We start from the raw sequence: 5,857 nt of genomic DNA, 5'->3' as shown, positions 1-5,857 counted from the left end.
AACCAAATAAAGAATGACGAACCACAGTTGTATACTTGTACTATTAAAGACGGTAAAGAAAGAGGCAAAATACATTCTGTTTGCTAAACAAGGTGAAGCGGAATGCCCATATTGTGCCCTCCTCAATGCAGAAGGCACACACGACTCTAGTCCAACACCTTGTGATGGCCGACCGCCCATCCTTCACGGTCTTCATGAAAACATCTAGATAATCATCGTGTTCTGGTAGAAATACTTTAACCTTTGCATGCCCACCAATCATGTAGTTTGAGAGGTAATTTTGAGTAAACTGCTTTGGCAACCACTACAAAGGAAAAAGATTCAGACATTGTCATCTAACACAACTCATTATGGGCAGTAAAAAGAAGGCTGCAAAGTTCTTACCTACCATCCTGCAGTTCGCTGTTGTCTTGGATAAAGTGTAAACAAATAGTTTAATTGCCATCTTTCGACCCATTTTACTAACAATCTTTATCAGCTTCCTCATTTGATGCTGGTTCATCGATATCTCATTGCCCCATATGCACAAAGGGTCAAAGCGCGGATCTTTACCAATGACATATGTACCTAAAAGCACCAAGTTAATATTAGAAGCTAAACAACAATTGCACAATGATGTAGTACAATACTCTTTTATAATATCTTATAACATCCAATATACTCACATATTACATGAATTAGCATCTTATATTATGGGCCGGAAGGAGTTTAGTGCATTCTTACAAATTATCGGCTGATTAACTGTTGTTGTATCCATGAGTTACAGTTAGTTTGAGCTAGTTCGGGCTCAAATAGCCTAAAGTATATCTAAACATGAGGGCTAGTTTGAGCTAGTTGCATCTATAACCCATCAAAAAAAACTATCCAACCCAAGAGGTGCTAATTGGAGCTAGTTCTCCTAGTGCATTTATTATCAATCTAACCCTGTCATCCAAACAACTCTTTGGATGGAGTTAATTTAGGGTTAGTCATGAGCTAGAAACTAACTCTAACCTCTAGCTAAGTTGACTATCCAAACAGGGTTGTGTTGTTGTTGTTGTTGCTACTACTGCTGTTCTACGTATGTCTAGACATCATCAGAATATTAATGTAACACTCTTCCTTGTTGTTATGTAGTCTAGGATTGCATATTTAGACATTAAGTACAATGCATGTTGCTATGTAGCCTCATATATATTACATATGGCCCTAGTTAACCTAACGATAAATGGGTTGCAGATGTGTTTGGAAAAGTAGATACGACGGAGACGTATCAACTCCCCCAAGCTGAAATCTTTGCTTGTCCTCAAGCAATTTAGTTGACAAACTGAAAGTGATAAAGAAAAACTTTTACAAACTCTGTTTGCTCTTGTTGTTGCAAATATGTAAAGACAGCATTCAAGTTTTCAGCAAAGATTATGAACTAACCATATTCACAATAACACTTAGGTCTCATGTTTACTCATATCAATGACATAATCAACTAGCGAGCAATAATAATAAATCTCGGATGACAACACTTTCTCAAAACAATCATAATATGATATAACAAGATGGTATCTCGCTAGCCCTTTCTGAGACCGCAAAACATAAATGCAGAGCACCTTTAAAGATCAAGGACTGACTAAACATTGTAATTCATGGTAAAAGAGATCCAGTCATACCCAATATAAACTAATAGTAATGCATGCAAATGACAGCGGTGCTCTCCAGCGGTGCTTTTCAATAAGAGGGTGATGACTCAACATAAAAGTAAATAGATAGGCCCTTTGCAGAGGGAAGCAGGGATTTGTAGAGGTGCCAGAGCTCGATTTTGAAATAGAGATAGATAACATTTTGAGCGGTATACTTTCACTGTCAACATAACAACTGAGAGATCTCGATATCTTCCATGCTACACACATTATAGGCGGTTCCCAAACAGAATGATAAAGTTTATACTCCCCCACCACCAACAAGCATCAATTCATGGCTTGCCCAAAACAACGGGTGCCTCCAACTAACAACAATCCTGGGGGAGTTTTGTTTGCAATTATTTTGATTTGATTTGAGCATGGGACTGGGCATCCCGGTGACCAGCCATTTTCACGTGAATGAGGAGCGGAGTCCACTCCTCTTGAGAATAACCCGCCTAACATGGAAGATACAGACAACCCTAGTTGATACATGAGTTGTTCAAGCATACAAAACATAATTTCATTTGAAGGTTTAGAGTTTGGCACATACAAATTTACTTGGAACGGCAAGTATATACCGCATATAGGAAGGTATGGTGGACTCATGTGGAATAACTTTGGGGTTCATGGAGTTTGGATGCACAAGCATTATTCCTGCTTAGTACAGGTGAAGGCTAGAAAGAGTCTGGGAAGCGACCAACTTAGAGAGCGACAACAGTCATGAACATGCATTAAAATTAATCAACACTGAGTGCAAGCATGAGTAGGATATAATCCACCATGAACATAAATATCGTGAAGGCTATGTTGATTTCATTTCAACTACATGCGTGAACATGTGCCAAGTCAAGTCACTCAAATCATTCAAAGGAGGATACCACCCTATCATACCACATCACAACCATTTTAATAGCATGTTGGCACGCAAGGTAAACCATTATAAGCTCCTAGCTAATTAAGCATGGCATAAGCAACTATAATCTCTAATTATCATTGCAAACATGTTTATTCATAATAGGCTGAATCAGGAACGATGAACTAATCATATTTACAAAAACGAGAGAGGTCGAGTTCATACCAGCTTTTCTCATCTCAATCAGTCCATCATACCTCGTCATTATTGCCTTTCACTTGCACGACCGGACGGTGTATATAATAATAATAGTGCACGTGCATTGGACTAAGCTGGAATCTGCAAGCATTCAATTCAAGGGAGAAGATAAAGTAATATGGGCTCTTGGTTAAATCAACAATAACGCATAAGAGAGCCACTCAACATTTTCGTCATGGTCTTCTCCTCTCGACCCCCAAAGGAAAGAAAAGAAATAAAACTATTTATACGGGAAAGCTCCCAACAAGCAAAATAAGAACGGGAAATCTTTTTGGATTTTCTTTTAATTACTACTACAAGCACGGAAAGTAAGCTAACTATTTTTTTGGTTTTTCTTAAGGTTTATCAAACACACAAGAAGAAATCTAGAAAAAGAAATTAAACTAGCATGGATAGTACAATGGAAAAGTATGAGCATCGACAACCAGAATGAGTGTGTGAACATGAATGTAATGTCGGTGAGAAATACATACTCCCCCAAGCTTAGGCTTTTGGCCTAAGTTGGTCTATGCCTACGGATCGCGGCTACTCTCTCCGGTGTACTGAGGAGTGTCATCTGGGTACCACTGGCTGGCAATCTCCTCCGGATCCACTGATAAAAGGATGGACGATAAGGGTCAAGTGGTGGTTCCGGCTCAGGCTGTGGAGCTGATGTCTGGCCACGGTGCACATAAACGGCCTTCGGCAAGACGAGGTAAGTGCTTGCAGTTAAATCAAACAAAGAGGGTGCAGGCAGGATAATAGTTTCACTGTGTTTCTTATGAAATATCAAATTATACTTAAGCATCTTCTCATCATTTTTAACAATAAACTCATGTGCTACCATGCTCTTATAATCTAGAAAGGTAGGGGGCAGCAGCTTTTCCTCTTTCTCATATGCCTAATAGGTATCTTGAAGTGTTTGGCAAGGCGTGAAGCATAGATACCTCCAAAGATGGGGCCTTTTGTATGGTTCAGACTTAATCGTTTAGCAATAATAGCGCCCATACTGACAGAGTTATCTCGAAATAAAGCATGGAACAAAATAGTAATATCCGGAACACTAAGGTTTCCACAGTTTTCGCGACCAATTAAGCATCTACTAGCAAATATTGCAAAGTAACGTAGAACAGGAAAGTGTATGCTAGTAATTCTTGCATCAGAAACCTTCCTCGTTTCCCCTGCAGTAATAGTATCAATAAATCCATCCACATCTTTATGGTGTGGTTCCTCTAAGCTGCCCCTGAAAGGTATCTTGCAAACCGCACAAAATTCATATAGTGACATCTCCCTAGCCACATCATATAAATGAAACTCTACTGAAGGAGGTGATTTCTTAGGATAAAAGTAGAAATTTTGCATGAAAGTATTGGTGAGTAAGAGATACTGTTCGATCTGGTCGTGGAGGAAGTCGGTGAGGCCTGCATTATCAGCCAACGAATAAAAATCATCATGAATCCCGGCTGCTCTCAAGAAATCATCACAAGGCCATTCACACGGCCGCACTTCCGCGACGCGAGGGAGATTATACTTGGGCTTTTCATTCTCCTTGCTTTGTTTATCCTTAGAGCCTTGTCTAGAAGAGCCCCTCAAGAAAAATCTCTTCATCTTTTTCTAAAAATTTCTGAAATTTCTAGTATGTCAAAAAAAAGTGAACCAAACTCAACAATATTGATAGCAACTACTCCCACAAGTGCCTAGAGACTATATCATGCATTAGAACTACTTGGGACCATATAAATTTGACATGCAAGCTCAAGAATAGGGTCACCTAGGCAGCAAAAATTTGTAATGAATAAAGCACTAGACAAAAACTAATTGGACCATTGCAGGAGTCACATACCAAAGAACAATCCCCCAAAGCAGTTTTGTGAATGGAGCTTTGAGCAAGGAGATCAAAAATGGCAGCAAAATGAGCTAGAACTCGTGCTTGAGCTGGATGGTGATATTTTTGGGAGGAAGATGAAGTGTGTGGGTGTAGGAATAAGTGGAGGCGGCCACCATGGGCCCACGAGGCAGGGGGCGCGCCCAGGGGGGTAGGGCGCGCCCTTGACCCTCGTGGCCAGGTGCTGGCTCCCCCTGATGTGTTCTCAGTGCCAGATATTCTCAAATATTCCAGAAAAAATCGTACTAAATTTTCAGGGCATTTGGAGAACTTTTATTTTCAGGGTATTTTTTATTGCAAGGATAATTCAGAAAACAGACAGAAAATACTATTTTTTGCTTTACTTAATCTAAATAACAGAAAGTAAAAAGAGGGCACAGAAGGTTGTGCCTTCTAACTTCATCCTTCTCATGCTCATTAAAAGGAATCCACTAACAAGGTTGATCAAGTCTTGTTAACAAACTCATTCCGAATAACATGAAACCGGAGAAATTTCGAATAACACTAGGTTACCTCAATGGGGATATGCACATCCCCAATAATAATAATATCATATTTCTTCTTGACAATAGGAAGAGAAAATTCAAAACCTCCAATAATAATAGTTGGAATTTTTCCAATAGAATTGATGCTATGAACTTGAGGTTGTTTCCTCGGAAAGTGTACCGTATGCTCATTACCATTAATATGAAAAGTGACATTGCCTTTGTTGCAATCAATAACAACCCCTGCAGTATTCAAAAAGGGTCTACCAAGGATAATCGACATACTATCGTCCTCGGGAATATCAAGAATAACAAAGTCTGTTAAGATAGTAACGTTTGCAACCACAACAAGCACATCCTCACAAATACCGACAGGTATAGCAGTTGATTTATCAGCCATTTGAAAAGATATTTCAGTAGGTGTCAACTTATTCAATTCAAGTCTACGATATAAAGAGAGAGGCATAACACTAACACCAGCTCCAAGATCACATAAGGCAGTTTTAACATAGTTTCTTTTAATGGAGCATGGTATAGTTGGTACTCCTGGACCTCCAAGTTTCTTAGGTATTCCACCCTTAAAAGTATAATTAGCAAGCACGGTGGAAATTTCAGCTTCCTGTATCTTTCTTTTATTGTAATAATGTCTTTCATGTACTTAGCATAAGGATTCCCTTTAAGCATATCAGTCAAACGCATATGCAAAAAGATAGGTCTAATCATTTCAGCAAAGCGCTCAAAA

The sequence above is a fragment of the Triticum dicoccoides genome, chromosome 5B, assembly GCF_002162155.2.
Source record: "Triticum dicoccoides isolate Atlit2015 ecotype Zavitan chromosome 5B, WEW_v2.0, whole genome shotgun sequence".
NCBI lineage: Eukaryota > Viridiplantae > Streptophyta > Magnoliopsida > Poales > Poaceae > Triticum > Triticum dicoccoides.
This window is presented reverse-complemented; position numbering follows the sequence as displayed.